At 42.0% G+C, this 17,225-nt stretch overlaps 1 long non-coding RNA gene and 2 pseudogenes across 1 annotated transcript; 2 read left to right on the forward strand and 1 right to left on the reverse strand.

The window, feature by feature from the left end:
* Window positions 1–21: 21 nt before the first annotated feature.
* Window positions 22–2,204, reverse strand: LOC133914705 (selenium-binding protein 1-like; annotated as a pseudogene).
* LOC133914706 (uncharacterized) lies at window positions 2,203–5,317 on the forward strand (annotated as a pseudogene).
* A 2,207-nt stretch (window positions 5,318–7,524) lies between these two features.
* On the forward strand, window positions 7,525–10,557 carry LOC133916007 (uncharacterized). The gene is made up of 3 exons (XR_009909432.1): window positions 7,525–8,639; window positions 8,739–8,892; window positions 9,191–10,557. It is a non-coding gene; the product is annotated as an uncharacterized LOC133916007 (long non-coding RNA).
* Window positions 10,558–17,225: the final 6,668 nt, after the last annotated feature.

Genomic DNA, 17,225 nt, shown 5'->3' on the forward strand with positions numbered 1-17,225 from the left:
GGGGGGGTGGATTACCTTGACCTAGGGCACATTATATTGTTCTTCTTGACCATCATCAGTCACATAGACGGCATCACTGCCCTTTTGAAGAAGGCCACCAACCCATATTGCCCCAGCCAACACAGGCTTTGCATGATGCTCAATGTTGTATTGCCTGAAGCCAATTGACCAAGTAGAGATAGCGATCATCAAGATAGAGAATAAAATCAGTTATCAATCCAGACACTTATGGTAGAATCCAGTTGCGTACCTTCAGTGGTTTCACAGATATAGCAAGCTACAAATGCAATCATAAGAAGTGTAAACAAGTTGGAAAATCAAGTTTAATATTGGAAAGAACTTAAGCATGTAGCATGGGCAAACTTCATGGATCCATGATCCATCAGCAGTTTTGAAAAATCTCACCATGTTGCTTGTCAAAGCACAGCCAACATAGCCAGTGTCCTTTGATGGGTCATGTAAAAACCTCACCTGCAGAAAAAGCGAGCAGCAAACTGTGGTTAATAGTTTTATATGGTATTGTATTTTTAGATGAACTGAACATCACAAGCAATGCCCCAATCCCAAATTTACTGAAACTAAAATATTAGAGTTTTGATCATCCACTACAAAACTGGGGCCTGTCAGTCTCCAGCTACAGGCACCAATTGAGTTTCTTCCAACAGCCCTAAGAAGAATACTACAAAAACCTATCTTGGCACCACTTGCTGCATTCTTAACAATTAACATTTTATAATTGATATACCTCGAGTGAAAGAAGTCTTGTTTCACCTAGAAACAGTGTCTGCTTGAGCTCACCAACAGGCCAGTCGTACACATGAAGGTGCCTTCCATAGAGACCATCCTGGACATGTTGAAGGTCAAAACCTATCCAGAACGCTGCAGCCCCCCTCCCCCCTCCCCCATGATGAACTGATCATCGTCTTGTGACGAGACTGGTACCAGAAATCATAGCCAAACTTGTGCATTATTCTTACAGTTTCCGTATAAGAAACTAAATCACAGTGCCCAACCAAACGTCAAACTTTTTGGATGGGGCATTTATAACAGTTGGGTACCATCGGAAAACAATATGACCCCTCCAAGTATGAAAACCTTCATAACAGATGTCTTGTTTGAAGGAATTATTAACAAATATTCAATACTTAATACTTCAAGTGCTGACAACTGAGTAATAGAAATGCAGTACTTGAGAAAGAAATAATTTAAGATGTTTGAATCGTGCAAATTGCCCTTCAATGTATGTAAACGTCCAATTTGAAGGCATGGGGTCACAGAACTATCTAAAAGATCCCAATTTTTGGATGACTGCTTGGTCAAATTTGATGATGCAATACATGGAAAAACAGACAGCAAGGAATGCCATCTACAAATCCATCAAGTAGCACAATAGCCCCAAACAGCGAGGTATCAATCCGTTTCTCACATTTGCCTACCTATCAAAGTGGTAAACTGGTGATACTGAAACCAAAAATGCGATATGTGAACCTTGGTAAGGTAACAGAACATCCGGTCCTTGGGCTTCTCTAATGCGTTACACTCACCGTCTGCCAATGTAGTATCTATAGCACCCTAGAACAATCAAATAACCCGAACGGTAACCATGTCACTCTTCCACTGCAAGATTAATAGATTAGCTAAACTGTTCATTAGCAAATAGATCCTCAGTCCTCACCTTGAACTTGGTATTCGGGAGCCCAGCTATACCAAGCAGCAGCGACGAGCTCACTATGGCTGCTGTTGATGCGAACCTGCAATTGCTCACAACAGCACAATGTATCAACCTCGGTCGACCAGAAAAATTTAACGGGACAAGAGCAATCAATGAAGCAACAATTACTTCTCAAAATCATTGAACACGACGGTTTCCAGCACGATCTCGTTGAAGCTGGCCAGCGCGTCGAGCTTTGTGACAACCTCTGCACCCAGATGAAGCGAACCAAGAATCAAGGACACATATCACAAGAAGCCATAAGAGACGAGGAAACCAAGATGACTAGTACCGCCAACAGGGGAAGTGGGGGCATGGCCTGCGGCGGCCTACGCCGGCCTACGCCGCCAGAGCCAACCTCCGGAGGCTTAAAGTCGCAATCTTAGTCGACCTCGGCGATGAACTCCACCTGCCTACCTGAGCTCGCGTGAGCGTGCGTGCGTGAGTTGGCGGTGGTCGGTGAGGCAACCGGTTTGGGGGCGAGGCGGCACATGCGCGTGAAGGAGAGAAGGCGACGCTGTGCCAGAGCCGGGGAAGAGGGAGGCAGCGGCGTGCGTTTCGGTGACGTTGACTGCGGGAGGCAGTGTGGATCCGGTGCGGCCGAGTTGCGCGCGATGTGGGGAGGGAGCGGATTTGGCAGCGATGGTTGGCAACTGGCGCTCCCTGTAGGGAGTGGCGATCACGAAGTGCCAGTCGGTCTGGTCGGAGCACTTCCACTTCGCGGTAGCCGTGCGGCTCGAGGACGGCGTGTACGTTGCGGTAGTGGTCGTCCTGCCCTACTGGGACACGGATGGGCTCACCAAGTACTTCACCGTCAGTGACTCCCGTGGCCGCGTCTTCGTCTTCTCTACTGCGGGGATGCGCTGCTTGAGTTGGAGGCCATTGCCTCTGGTGAGTCCCAGGTCACCACGCTCCTCACGTACCTCTCGCCTCGCCGCACCAACTGCCTCATCTTCACCGACCATGCCGATGCTCCATCGCCGCGCACCGGCTCATCGAGTCTTCCCCTCATGGCGACGACTGGCTTACTCTCGCCACCGCATCCTCCTGCCTCCTCATCCGTGGCCTCGATGCCGCCCCCGTGATCCACCTCGAGGCTCACCACGCTGGCCGTGCGCGCTACATGCACATGCTCTCCTACGACGCTGGTGGCCGTATCTGCATCTTCACCGAGAATGACACTCTCTATAGGACCGCCATCACCTCATCGATGCCTCTCGCCTTTGTAAAGCAGTGCCTTCTCTTCCCTTCCCCCTCCCCTTCCCTCCTCTCCAATATCTATGCTCTTCGCGCGTCTTAGGTTTCGTCGGCTCACCCAGGTTTAGATCTCATGCTTGATCTCTCGATTGCATTGGCTTGATCACGCGATGCGGCTCCTTTGGACTCTAATCGAGGATTTATTTTTCATAATCGAGATTGGTCCAAGTTAACTGGATTTGAATAGCTACAGTTTGGTGCTCATTTAGGCGTTTTTGATCCTTTCAACTGTGTAAATTACTACTTCGGAGAATTTAGACGGTGCTGCAACTGTAGTGGGTTGATGGTTTTTTATCCATTGAAATGTTTGCGAGGTGCCAAGTGTTTTAGGAATCCTCCCTAGATAATCAAGTGCTGTTTGCTTGCCTGGTTTTGATCATTCATGAGTCATGCTGAGTTAGGAGCCATGAGATCACGGTTCATATGAGATTTTGGGTTTGGAGAATGTCATTTTAGATTTTCTGTTATTGGTTGATGGTTGTCAGAAAACCAATTCATGATGTGTTTCTCGAAGAGCCAGTGAACCTAAAAAATATAGTTAAATTGAAATTTGATTTGCATATGAAACCTTGACAGCCTTGAAACTGCAGGTCAAGATGAAAATGTTGGACAACCGTTTCCTCCTAGCTGTTCACTCTTAAGTGCTAAAATAGTAAGTGTTTTTACTTTGCTGTTTGAATTTCAAATTTTAGCTAAGAATGGTATCATTCAAGTATGAGTTACTTTTTCTTGAAAAGCCTATGGTACAAATAAGTTGCTATATGCAAGTTCACTAAGAGTTGGTTCTATGGTATCAATTGTGACCTTCTATCATGTCCTCTCATAAAAAGCAAATGTGAAGTCTCTTTGGTGTTCTGGAAAATATGGGTTCATGTTAGCTTGAAATGTGCAAACTAAATTTGTATATTGCCCATTCATCAAGTTCACGCTTGTGACATTGCATGGGCTTTCTGCTTGAAGCCTTAAGAGATGCCATTGACCAAATCAACTTGTATCTTTCGTTCAGTGTTTGTTGGAACTCAAAATGTTTCAAGTCTACAGAAGGATGAAGCATGGGAAGTTAATGTGCGCATCTATGGTTGTGATATTGAACAGTATAATTTGTGTGGGACAATGGAAGCACTTAATGTTCCGTTAGCAGATACACCTGTGAGCAACTCATTTGTCCGTCCACTTTGACTCTGAACTTTATATGCTACAACTTTTCCTTCAGAAAACATTTATATACAGTTGCAGACCAATTTGTTTAATAAAATTACAAAAATGAGCTATTCTGTTCCTTATTGTGACACCTTATCTCATTGTGGTACTGTGCATTACAACAACATTTATCAGATCTACTTAGATGAATACTTGTGTGCCATAGACTTTTTATAGATGAACTAGAGAAAAATTGTGTCGCCGAAGTGTGAGACTGAATTTTTGGAAATGTTGTACATAAATTTGTGTTATTGTTTACGATTACTACAAGAAGTCGCTAGGTTTATACAGCTAATACATTCTTCTTTACTCTCTGTTATTCATGAACTTAACTTCGCTTATTGGCTCTCTATTCATAGGTAGTGATATTCTAGGAGAGGGAGATTGTAGATGCTAAAAATTACACATTTTTCGCTTCGCAAGTGGGAGGCATCGTGAGTATTTATGTTTATGTTAATACCACAATTTCCCATGCATATAAATGTCAACTATCCTGGGTTGCATTCCCAACTTACTTGCAAAATCATCTTTCTCCTTTCTATTTTGCAAACCAGAGAATGATATAAGGCACTGGTTCAAGTTCCCCATCATTTACTCCTCTTCTGGTAATTGGTTACCTAACTTGGTGTTGTCAATCATCATGAATCTTTTGAGGATTATGTTCTCATTGCACTCTTCCTATAGAGTCAGATCAAGACAGATGGTGGCAAGGCTTTGGATCTTAGCAATTATTGTCATATATTTATGGTATCGCACTACTATTTATTTGTTCATGTATAGACATTATTAATTACCATTTCTCTGATTGTACATGTAGAGATGAAAAGAGCTGTACTTTGTCAATGTTGGAGTTGATTATGACCTAACCATCGTTGGTTTCTACTATGTCTACTTTTCTTGTAGCGATGGCTCTATTAGTGGCTTTTATTACGATCCAAATAGCAGGTAATAAATATATATTTTTTGCCATTTGTTTCTTGCATTACAATGGGATGGGATAGGACTCATTAATGTAGAAGTTAGGTTGATGTAAACATTTTGTTCTCTCTTTTATACAATCCATTTTAGAAGCTTAAATTGAAGTGTAGCAATGAGAAACATTGTGGATTCATAGTTTCTTCATATGAGCTATGTACACTGAATTCATAGTTCATAATGTTGTCCTATTAAAGAGATGAGATGGCGTATATGTAACATTGGTTTTCAATAAGACTAATGTTGTGGTTGGCAAGACATATAGTAGGTGCTTGCTAAATATAGTAGTAGATCAAGCTGGAGATTGAGGTTGCCTTAGTTGGATTCTGGAAGATAGGAAGGTTTGGCTTTAGTCGGTTAGGATTAGGAATCCGTATTCAAGTCGGCAGGAAGAGATAAGATTAGGAAGGTTTGGATTGTAATCTAATTCGGTTAGGAGTCTAAGCGGTTTGAGAGTTGTAATCGGTCAAGCTATATATATGAAGAGTAGTGTGCATCTAAATATAGTTATATTCTTCAATTAGCTTACAATGAACATAAATATTTATAGGTTAAGTATTTGCTGTGTAATCAAATAAAGACTTTAGTAGAGAGCAGGTGCTGATAAAGAGGACATACTGAATAAGTTCCATTGGAACTTGACAGTTCCAACAATATACATGTTGATTGTTTAGTATCTGAAAGTTGCAATGGGTGGCAAAGAGGTATATTGATCTATTTACAGTAATGTTGTATCACATATTTACACATTGACACATAATCTACAATTCTTTTTTCTATTTTTAGTGCAGCTTGAGAACATGATATTCTTCTACACTGAACTTACATTGGTTATACTTGTTTACTCTTCATCATTAACTGCAGCAGTTGTTGTTTATGATTTGAGGGATCACCTCCACATGTTCCTCCATGCCTTTATAGATGAACACAAGCTATTTTGTACTTTATAATAGGAGTCAAATATTTTTATACTATAGCATATGTCATGGTGAGGTTCTATGTGAGCTGAGAAAAAATTTCTAATGATCGTCAGCCTTCGCGTCCTTCGTCTACCTTATCCTGCACACAGATTCGCTCATCCGACCAAAATCCAACGCCCTGGGTCATTTATCATGATGTCATCCCGCTCGTCCGCTCGACCCGCCCGCGATCGATCGGGATCCTCTAGCAACTGCAGAGGGCTGCAGTAAAATGCATTAGGACCCCTTCTCAACTGTCAGATCAAAATCAACAGATCAAATCAGATGCTACAGTAGCCGATAAACAGTAGAAATCATCGCTACATTATAGCGCGGTTATCGAAAATTTGTGATTACCGTGGTTACCGGTTGAATTTTCAAAAAAAATTGGACAAAATTCATTTGAATAAATTTAGAATTTGGGGAAAAATCGCGATTGTACCCGCTCGGTAACCAGTCGAATTGGACCGGTTACCGAGCGGTTTTTGTGATTTATCGAGCAGTTTTCTCGAATTTTTCGTATTTGTCGGTAACCGTTCGGTTTTCTCGATTTATCGAGCGGTTTTCTCGATTTTCAATGAAGTTCAACAAAAAAGCCAAAAATTATCTCAATATTGTAAAATAAATAACTAATTCATCTAAGCGTTAAATCAAGTGAAACAAATTTTGTTGGTTTTCTTGTAACATGATCTACATGATAAAATTATTTGTACTCATAAAAAAGTTCAAAATTTTCTGTGAGAAAACGTATTTTTTAAACCAAGTTAAATGCATAGTTTACTCTTTGCTAATAAAAATCATGAAACTAATTTTGTTAGTCTTCTTACATGATCCTATATCTTTTAAAAATACATGAATTCATGAATTAGTTATTGTAACATACAGGATTGTGTAAATATGTTATGACTAGATTAATTCATAACTGACCAATCACACCTCAAAAATTAGTGAAACAATTTTTATTAGTTTATTTATACTATCATTTACGTAGAAAAAAATAATAGTAGATATGAAAAAGCTAATTATAATACTATTTCTTAACATATTCACTTTATGCTTGTGAACTTTGTAAAAATTATAGAGAAATTAAAAAAAACTCTAAATAAAGTGAAATCAATTTTAAAGATCCTCTTAAGATAGATCTACACAAGAAAAATATGTGTTTGCATGTTAAAAATTTTTTTAACATGAGTTAATAACTGAGCTCACGTTTCCACTTTTTTCATTTTTTTAAACTCCTCCCTATAGAATATGAGGCAAACGATATTATTTTTGAAATTTATTTTCACATAAGGTCTCAGAATTGTGTCTAGTTTCTAATTTTATTTTTAATTTTTTAATTTTTTAATTTAAATTCGGTTACTACTCTGTTTCTGAAATCGAACCGATCGAGATGGCCGACGATTTTTCTCGATAACCGTCGAATTTTCGATCCCTGCCCGCGTTCCGCTTCCTCGTTTCTCTCTCGAGTCCGCCCCCCGTACCTTGAGCCCTCGATCCCTTCCGCCGCCGTGCCTCATCCTGTCGCGCCGCCCTACTGCCCTCACTCCAGCGCGCCCCCACCAGCACCACCACACCGTCGCTCGCTCCACCGCCGTCACCGCTCCTCTCCTCCAATCCACGTTCCGGTCCTCCGTCGCCCGAGGCCCCTCCATTCCTGAAACAGAAACCGCCTCCTCCGCGTTCCATTCTCCCCTGATCGATCCCCTCTACTATCATGGTACCCGCTTCTCTCGCTCGATCACTCCTCCGTCCCGAACAGATCAGCGCCTCCGCGTTTCGTTCTCACCCTCTGATCCCGCCGGATCCAACGCTGATCATCCGCAAGCTCTGCACCGGCCCTTCTTGATCATCCGTTACCTCACCCCCCGCGAGGTCTCAATCTGCACGAAACCGTTCGGAGCTGCCCCAGCCGCGCTGCTTCGGCCGCCATTCGCGGGATGCTCCGCTCCGTCGCACGAGCCCTCTGTTCCGATCCTCTTGACTACCACAGCAAAGAATAGAGCCGCGCGATTCGTTGTCATCAAGCCAAAAGAGATGCGAGGAGATGACGGATGGGAAGCGGGAGGGTTTGGTGGGCCTCGCCTTCGTCCGGGTCCGCCACCGCTCCCTGCACAGTCGAGGCCTGATAGAGCCGCTTCCGTCATCCACCGCCCCTTAGCGAGACCACGCCGTCCTCCCCCCTTCATCTTGGCGGCGTGATAGCCGCAAGCCGCCCTCCTCGGCATCGGCGGTGACTACACTACAAGCTGTTCATCTCCCAGGGCGGGTTCTGGAACACGCGCGAGCTTGAGGAGACGTCATCGAGGAAGCTGGTGTGGCCAAATCAACCGTTCGAGTGCATCCCACCTGCCGCTTCCTACAGTGCCACCGTCACCCGGGCGGAAGAGGATGCCACCAGTGGTGCCAATGAGGTGTTCGATGGAAGTCCTGACTGCCATACCGACATCAGCTTGCATCACAGCGGTTGCCATCCAAGCTGAAAGCACTGCAGCGCCTGGCGCCTGTAAGCACCGAACTGTGATCATGTAGTCTCAGTAAGTTAAGCCTAATGTGACGGCTTTTTTTGTTTACTTGTTCTTGTTTGAGCTGGATCCTTTGTATTCATTATCTACAGAACTTCTTAATCTTGTCAGGTAGGAGTTCTGGCTGCAATCGACGGCCACTATGTGTTATGCTTAATCCCAAATCCTAATCATTGGTAAAACGCCCTTTGTTCAATCGTAGCGAATCTCCAGTAGAGGTGGCCACAGCACAAGGCGTTTTGCTAGACCGTGTCGAAACTACTCTGTAAGTTGGCTTCCATCACATCACGTGGGACCATCAGATGACTGAGTTTTTAGTTGCTACGTAATCCTGCTAACTGCTTGTGCATGTTGTTGGTATCGACAAATTAATTTTAACAAAAAACTGATTTATGTAGCCTGAATGTTACTATCAAGCTGAGGAACACTCGTATGCCTTTTTCTTCTTTTCCTCCATTTGACACGAATGTGTTAGAATGGACATTGTTTATGATTTGTTCTTCTCTTCACCTTGAATATCTTTCTTCTTTCATTATTGTTTGTCTCATACTATTGCTTTGCAGGGATTTTAGAGTGCATAGGTTTGCTGATGGAGCCACAAAAGTTGTCCAGTCAGTTCTGTTAATCGTTGAGGTATGAATCCATCTGAAACCAGCACTTCCTCATTATCTCTCAGTAACCAAATTTCTTGGCCTAGCTTGTTTGTGTTCTCTCTTGCTATTGTACATATTAGTAAATTTTTTGTTGGCCTTCAACACATTAGGAGCTTCAAATCAGTTCTCGGTATTGCGGCAAAGTTTCAGAGCTTTCAGCAAAACTATATCCCTACTTCTCACACCAATTCAAGTCGGTATTACATTATATATCATAACTTGTAGGCCTGCTAAATAATCAGGTTTTGACCTTCTGTGAGTTTGCAGTGTGAGACATGTATTTGCACTGATTTGTGATCCTTAAGTTTCATGGCCGTTTTTCATTTTGCTTGATCTGTTGCTAAATTGATAAAAGGAGAAACTCTTGTGAAATTCGGTTGGCACTTGGATGATTTAGTTGTTTGATTGAACAATGAACTGGTCAGATTTTTTTCTTCAGAAATCCAGTCCTGTTTTGTTGGAAAAAGGAATCCAGTACTATTTTCTGAATGTACAGGCATAAAATTGACTACAGTAGGATCATTGTCTTGATGAGCTTGTTCTCAGGTTTTGCTTATTGATGCATTTATCTTTCATCCAGATCATTTTTTTGTCTGAGTCTTTTCCTGGTGCCCTGCTGTGATGGTCAGTTGTATTATTCGCAACGAGAAAATTCCTGTCTTATAGGTGGTCAGGAGGGAGTCACGGTTGTATAAAAACAAAATACTAGAAAGAGAAGGTATAAACCACGTCTAGGGTCTCCTCTTTTGTATTCTTTGTAGATTCTCCACTGCTGCAGCCTGGGACTACCTGCTTCTGTGGGGGAGCCGCGGAGGAAGGAGTACCTACGCTACAATTTCCTCGATAAGCTTGTGTGATTTTAGGTGTCCAAAACCTTGCAAGCCACCAGATGATTTACAACTTGTAAGCGTTGCTGGTCCGTAGCTACCTAATTCCAGACAATGCCATGTAGGAGGATGACTGTCTTGCTCTCATCTTGCTACACGGGTAAGATTTCTCTGTTTCTCGTTGGAGCATATTTGTGGCCTTAAAGATAAATGTGTTTTCAGGTTTCATTTCTAGGGTCTGATTGCATTAATTATGCATTTTTTATGTATCTACTCCTGGGTTTAGGATGTATCTTAATGTGATTGTCACTTCCACATTAGATTTGTTTATTCATCTATCAGAATTTTGAACTGATCATGACAGTTGTTTGTATTTTCTTTACTTTTCATGAAGCTAGATGAATTATTGTTGTATGGAGTTGAAGCTGTGTGAGGAATGACAACATCCTTAGGGAGGGGGGGGGGGGGGCATAAGATAAACCTATTTCAATTTCTATCTAAATGTGCTTTATGTTTGTCAAGTATGTCTACTCTACCGCTCAAGAGTGTTGTAACCTACTCTAGTAAGGTAAATTTCAAGTATATAAATTCCAAAATGTAAATAAAGTAGGGACAAACTCGGTATAAGGGATTTTCATCCTGTGATATCGGTGACGCAAAAAACCATCCCTAGTTCACGTTGGAGATTCACAAAGAATATACTCCCAGTCGTCAAGTCTCTTTCGTTTACGGCTCTTGAACTACCAAGTCACAAAGATAATGTCTCAAACATGATGAGCCATCAATACGAGGTCTCACCACTAACCTCCCTTTCGGTCATTTGTGCATCGTTTTCATTTCAAAGCTTTAATTACAAAGACAAGGGCCTCCGCGTCCTTGCACAATTTTCCTGCAGCCGCTTCACACCCAGTCAGAGGGTGAATAAGTTACCGGTGAGTCATCAAAACTCCAAGACTCATGATACCTCTCGGTACATGATTGGATCACTTTTTGATCCACTCTCTAGGTTGCAGCACCTAGCAACACTTCTCTCTAGGCCTATAAGCACTAATCACTCTCTAATTTTGTACTTAATTGTCTTGGATAAACACTTTAAGCACTTTGATAGATTGGATGTCTTCTTAGGTGTGTATGAGATTCTATGGACTCCAGCACCTTCAAATGACCAAGTGGGTGTATTTATAGCTTCAAACCCACCAACTAATCGTTGCTCCAATGGCTCAACTTTACTATGAACACCGGATGGTCCGGTGACAATAGTATTACAATCATCGGACTATCCGGTGTGTACATCAGTAGATAGTAGCCGTTGGAACTGTACTCAAACTTCTTCTTAACATCGGATGTACCGATGTTGCCTTCAATTCCATCATTAGACTTCCAGTGTGTAGACTTGAGCCTGACCGAGCTATCTTCTAAACTGTTCAAATGTTTGGTGTGTAGATCTTTTGATCACTGGATCTTCCTGTGTGTTTATTTCCATCTCTTTGCAAACTCTCTGGAAAATACTCCGGTGTGCACTGTCATCTAATCACCGGACCTTTTGGTGTATTTATCTTTAGTCTTCAATAGTTGCAATCTTCTCTAGAATAAATGTTTCGGTGTGTAAAGCACACAGATTACCGGACTATCCGGTGAAGTCATTTATTTTCTCCTTTGAGTGAAAACACTTTTGTGTGTGCAATCTCCTAAGCATCGGACCTTGTGGTGAGTACAATTTGATTTCAACTCAGTTTTTCATCTTTCTGAAAAATGCTATGTTGTTTATATAATTCCGGTAACACCGGACCTTCTAGTGTAGTTATTTTTTCTGGGATTTCTTCAATTCAATCAAACTTTGTTCCGGTTTTGGTGACTTCTTCGTGTATTACATCTATGAGACTTACTAACATGTATTCTTGACAAACATATTAGTTCTAATGACTATGTTGTTATTAATCATCAAAATCACAATCATAGATTAATAGGATCATTTTCGCTACAAGCTGGAAGCTTTGCTTGAGTATTGGGTAATTTTGTGGATCTGATTTTGTGATGTGAGGGATCAGTAAGCTCAGGTGAGAGAGCCAGCGGCAATGCTTCATTACTTTCAAGAGGTCAAGTTATATAGCTAACTGTTCTTTGATTTACCATGGATTAATACTTGCTGATAGGAATAACTTTTCATGTCTGCCGGCGGATGGCAACTGGCACTTGATTAAATATGAGGTTAGCATCTTATAATTCCATGATTTTGTTTCGAGAACAATGTAATGCAGCACAGGTGGTGAAATGAGCTGCAAAATATTTTGCCTTCTTGAATGTCTAGGAGTTGGATTGCACTACGTTGCAAATCAGCCCGTTGATTCTAGCATGCTTGCCCGATGTGCTTTGGTGGATTTCATCCCTGGGTAAGCCAGAAGCCACAACTTTTGTTTATTTCCTATGCATCTTGATGTCAATTCCAATGGATTTTCAGACTGCTAACCATATAGGTGCCAACTTGAAGGAGACAACCTTGAACTCTTGAATGAACCAATTTGAAGCTAAATGTACATTATTGCACATGATTTCCTTGAGTATTTGATTTTTCCCCTGTTAGAGCTGCACGAATTTTGTGACAATGATGGTCATTTGAACAACAATTTAGAGATATATATAAAGGATGTATAAAGGATGAACCCTGTCATCTAGCTGAAGATTCTGCATGGAGTTGGAAATAGAATGTCTCATCATCATGTTCAAAATCTTGCACTTAATGGTCACATAATGATAGCTGGTCCGTAAAACAGGAATACATCTTTTCAGTTCAGAAGCAATCTCTTGAGCACCTGTGGCTATGTGAAGATTGTATGTCCGTATTCAGGTTGTTCATCCAGCTTCTGCCCTACGATCTTAGGGTGCGTTTGGCTGGAGCGTAGAGTTATATGGGATAGAGGCATTCTTGTTTTTATAGGATGATTTAATTTTAAGGCGCATTTGGCTTGAGCGTTGAGTTGTATGGGATAGAGTTATTTCTGTTTTTTATAGGATGATTAATTTTCTGTTTGGTTGTATTAATGTGATGAACTAATAAAATATTTATTTAGATAGATGGAATGAGCTAAGTAGCTTGTGATGAACCTTTGATGAACTTACATATGACCGTGTCTTGCATCTCTAGTATACAGGCAAGCAGGTCACAAATATTTATCCTCTCAACTTCGTGATGTTTCAAATGCAAGAACGGGCTGCATTATAAGACAAAATACGAGAATATTAACCTACATGTTCACACAATGCTTCTTTTGCAAGGAATTTTGTTCACTCGGTGCTTCGAAAAAAGGGCAGCTGTAGATCTGCTGAGTACCAACACAATGCCATTGCCATTATCTTTGCGACGATGATGACAACTCCTTTCTCCAGGTAACGGTGATGTGGCTGGTGAGGTTGAAGCTGTCGGTGAGCCATAGAGGAGGATACTTTCGAGATAAATCTTTGATAATAATTTTGGAGTATGTTGGATAGTGGGTACGTGATCGGCGCTCTAGGTGTGCCTACGAAATTTGTGTATTTGCTGCTAAGAACACCAGAGTTATCTAGATTCAAGCCTCTCACGAGGTAATAGCACTACATCATATGTATTATTTTTCATCCCTCCTCTTCTTTACAAAAGATATCTCATTTTATATTTCAGTGGGTGAAGTCTTACAAGTAGACCTAACAAGAAGACTTATGCCTATCTTAGAGAAACGATATAAGCAATCATTACAAGTCTACATTCGTTGTGCCTGCCCTAGGTCCCTGCGGCGGCCGTCCTGTCCATCGGTTGTACCCTGTTTGTCGCGTCCGAAGCGGCCGGCATACCCTGTCCTGTTGCAGGTTTCCCACACGCGTCTACTGCGCCCCTTGTCTCGTCTGCACACTCGTCCTATAACAATTAATGTCTACAGGACGGGATAAAGTAACTCTGTGTCGATCATACCGTCTCAGCTAGAATGGACTATCTAGGGAAGGAAAACGGCGTGAGTAGCGACATTAAATGAGATTTGATTAACCTAGATGAGTACCTGCCCTGTGATCAGTAAGAATGAAAGTGAGTATTGCCTAAAGCTAACTGTTGCGGATCATCCTAGTGTAAGATCCCTATATTCTTTACATCCACTTAGCACTGCTGCCGAGCTACAAACTCGTCACGTCTTCTGCAGGAGGAGCTCCATCCGCTGCTCTGCGAGTCTCCATTTTTGTCCGCCTAGTTAGAGATTCTGAACTATTATCTCGTTTTCTTGCTCATTTTTTTCCTGGATTACTGCAAGTCGCCGATGTTCTTAGTTCCTGAGGGGGTAAAAAGCATTTGAGAGGAAGATCAGTGGTGGATCCGGCTGGAAAAATGAGGTAGGACAGATTTTTAGAGAAGAACAGAAGAATTATGGATATAAAGCCGACATCGGGCAATTTCATAATCATTTATACTCAACAAAACTAATCACTCAGACTATTTTATTTCAACATTGTGTTCATGATTTCTCCTATCCAATCCACTACTTCCCCAATTCCTATCATTCTATCAAATGTTTTCCTTTTCTGATTGAGTTATTGAGCGTTGTCTTTCCTCTGCAGACTTGGAATTTGCCACATTTCAATAAATCAAGAGCTAATGTTTAAATAAGGACGTTCTACTGAAATCAAAATGGTATAGATAATATATTAATATGAGTCCACGATCCCTGAGAGACAGACAGTGAGCTACCTGAAATCTGAACACCACGTTGCTGGCTTGGAGAGGAACTGAGGAAGCCAAATTGGAGACGATCAGAGTATCAGACGATGCCTATTGCCTGGTCTAGTGGTCTGCAGCTCGTGCCCCGTGGGCCTTCTGGCTGCCGGGAGTCGGCCTGTTTGCCTAAGGGTTGGGTCCGTCTGGGGGTGGGTGTGCTTAGCGTTGGCGCCTCACCACCACCAGCACCCCATAGCCTGCCGCCACCCATGCTCCGCGGTCCGCCTACTGCACCGTTGCGTGCCTACACCGAGAGCCCTAGACTATCACCTGTCGAGACGCCCCGCCACTGGCTGGCTGCCTCCCCTCCAGCCTCAAGTCTACGAGCTCATCATACCTTGGAGGAGGGCGGCGGCTAGGGACGAAAGGGAACACGGACGGAGGACAGAGAAGGCCGGCGGCCCTGGATGGAGGAGGGAGAGGGTGGCTAGGAGGTAGGGGTGGTGAGAGAGAGGCGTCAGTGGAAACCGAAGGGATGTGAAACGATACGTACGAGTTGGGTGGACGAGCTCATTGAGGTTTTTTTAATAAACTCATCTAACATCTTAGGGAAATATTCTCTTAAACTGTTCATCCTATCTAGGTTGTCTTCCAACCAAATATATTCAAAAACTGGATCGTTATATCCCATACAGAGATATCTCATGAACCAAACAGGCTCTTGCTAGCAATTATGGACCTTCTCTCTGCTTCCCGTAAAAATTCCTAATTCTGAAAATGGTCTCAAGCTATGATCAAAGAATATAAACGAAAATTTGAAATTGTGAGTTCTTTTTTTTAAAAAAAAATGACACCAACATGATAAGAAGAGAAGCCCAACAAGGTGGGTTGCTCGGTTAATTAAGTAAAAACATAGTCAAACACAATAATACAACGGGTAAGCTACATAGCTAAACTAGATTCAGAGCACCATAACAACGACCCAAAATCCCTTACCAATTGCCTAGCGAAACTAAGGTTCTATTTGTTTCAGCTTTTGATTGGCTTATGCAGAAGCTAAAAGCTGAAACAAATATGGTTCTGAAAAGCTAAAAAGTTGACTTATGATGAAATGAACTAAAAGCTAACAAGCTAGCTGAGTTGTGCTTTTTTGGCTTTTGATGTGATAAGAAGCTAAATTTTTTTTGTAAAAGCTAACAGTCAAAAGTCAAAAACTAGAAGCCAGCTTTCAACAAAAGCCTAAAAACCATAGTTGAAACAAACAGACATTAAGCCTGGGATGGTTCACAACACCGCAAAGCAGGTGAAAAGTTGAATGATGGAAACACAACTCTCAAACGATGTCTCTAGGGAGGGTATGACACCAAATACACCGATGTCGCCTATTCCGAAAATCGTAATTGGAATTTCACCCGAAGAGTCTCTAGAGAAGGATGAAAAATACACAGCACTGCCTTCAGGGAGGAAGCGGCGCTTGAGAATGCCCCTGGCACCGGCATCGACACGAAACAGAACATGGTTTTTGCCCGGTGCTCCCGCACTAACCAAGGTCAAAGGGGTGCCAAAATGCGGTCATGTCATGAACCTATCTGAGTCGCAGATACGTTGCCCGACACATCCGTCTGCCCTCAAGCACGTGTAGTCCAAATGTCGTCAACAAGCCGTTGAGCTTCGCACGGAACAATACATCTTTCAAGAAATACAGATAGTGAAATTGTGAGTATTCACCAAGCTACAAATAGATTCAACATATTATCGTAAAAGTACATCTTGCAAGAACTTTATCACATAACATATTTAAACTTAAACTTATCACGTTAATGATAGATTTAGGAGACTATCGGAGTTACAGAATTTACGAGAAATTTATCCAAAACTACGATTTTAAGGGTGTGAGCCTATGCCACAATTATCAAAAATGCACTTGATATTGAAAAGAGTCTTATGCAGTTCCGCAAGCTTTGCATTCTCTTAAGAATGTCCTGTTGCCATAAAATTTGTCTTATGTGTGAGGCATGTCCTATGTTTTCTAGCTACCTTTCCGGTCGTTGAAGTTTGGTCAGGACCAAGCATGTCATAGCTTTCGTCTTTGCTTCATGAGCCTCCGTATTTTTGCCATTCTTGCCACGAAACCATTGATGGTTGTATACCGTCCACCGTACGGAGGAAAGACATCTAATACGGTTAATACAAAGAGAGAGTCGACGACGATGGAAAAATAGGTCACTGGTTGCAGAGAAATGGTTCTTAGCAAGGAGAGGAAAAGGAAAGGAAGGGTCACTTGCGGAAAAAGAGGAAAAGAGATCGCTCACTTTGCAGTGGTTGATTCAGATGGGCGCAGGCAAGACAGCAGGGGAATAGAGATAGGACTATTTTTAATTCCAATTATATTTTTGGGCAGTTTTCATTTAATTAACCTAAAATATGTAGCACAACACTTAGA

The sequence above is a fragment of the Phragmites australis genome, chromosome 4 (assembly GCF_958298935.1).
Source record: "Phragmites australis chromosome 4, lpPhrAust1.1, whole genome shotgun sequence".
In the NCBI taxonomy this organism is placed as follows: domain Eukaryota; kingdom Viridiplantae; phylum Streptophyta; class Magnoliopsida; order Poales; family Poaceae; genus Phragmites; species Phragmites australis.